Below are 966 nucleotides of genomic sequence, written 5' to 3' on the forward strand. Positions count from 1 at the left end.
ACAGAGTGGATTCCAATCCGTAGCGACCCCCATTGGGTTTCCAAGTCTCTAAATCTTTACGAAAGTAGGTTGCCTCATCTTCCTCCTACAGATCATTCTGTGACATTAATTAGATCTGCCATTTGGTGCAACCATTACTGCTACCCATTTCCAAATGTTTTCCATCACCTCAAACAGACACTCTCTGTCCCTTAAGCAGTATCTCTTCATCTCCCTTCTGCACAGCCCCTGGTAACCAACCACTAGCTGATTTTTCTCTCCATGTGCAGTGCAGTGAATTGCTTGATATGGCCCTTCTAGCCATGGTCTTCGTGACCCCCACCAGATGATTGGGTGGGGCTATGAAAATGTGAGGTGCTTGTGGCCTTCCAAGGGGATTGGATAGATTGCAAATAATGTAAGTAAGGTTTATGGCACCTTTGTGGGGGTGTGCCTTGTGAATAAGCTGTATGGAACCCTAAGGTGCGGATTGGTCGATTTTACCATTCTATTGTTGTTGTTGTTAGGTGCCTTCGAGTCTCTGACTCACAGCGACCCTATGCACAGCAGGACAAAACACTGCCCGGTCCTGTGCCAGCTCACAATCCTTGCTATACCTGAGCCCATCGTTGCAGCCACTGTGTCAATCCATCTCGTTGAGGGCCTTCCCCTTCTTCACTGACCCTCCACTTTACCAAGAATGACATCCTTCTCCAGGGAATGATTCCTGCTGACAACATGACCAAAGTAAGTGAGACGAAGTCTGGCCACTCCGCTTCCAAGGAGCATTCCCACTGAACTTCCTCCAGGACAGATTTGTTAGTCCTTTTAGCAGTCCATGGTATTCTTAGCATTTTTCTCCAACACCACAACTCAAAAGCATCAACTCTTCTTCAGTCTTCCTTATTCATTGTCCAGCTCTTACATGCATATGAGGTGACTGAAAATGCCATGGCTTGGGTTAGGCACACCTTAGTCTTCAAGGAG

This window comes from Orycteropus afer, unplaced genomic scaffold (assembly GCF_000298275.1).
Source record: "Orycteropus afer afer isolate SDZICR_OR568_19922 unplaced genomic scaffold, OryAfe1.0 scaffold00130, whole genome shotgun sequence".
In the NCBI taxonomy this organism is placed as follows: Eukaryota; Metazoa; Chordata; class Mammalia; order Tubulidentata; family Orycteropodidae; genus Orycteropus; species Orycteropus afer.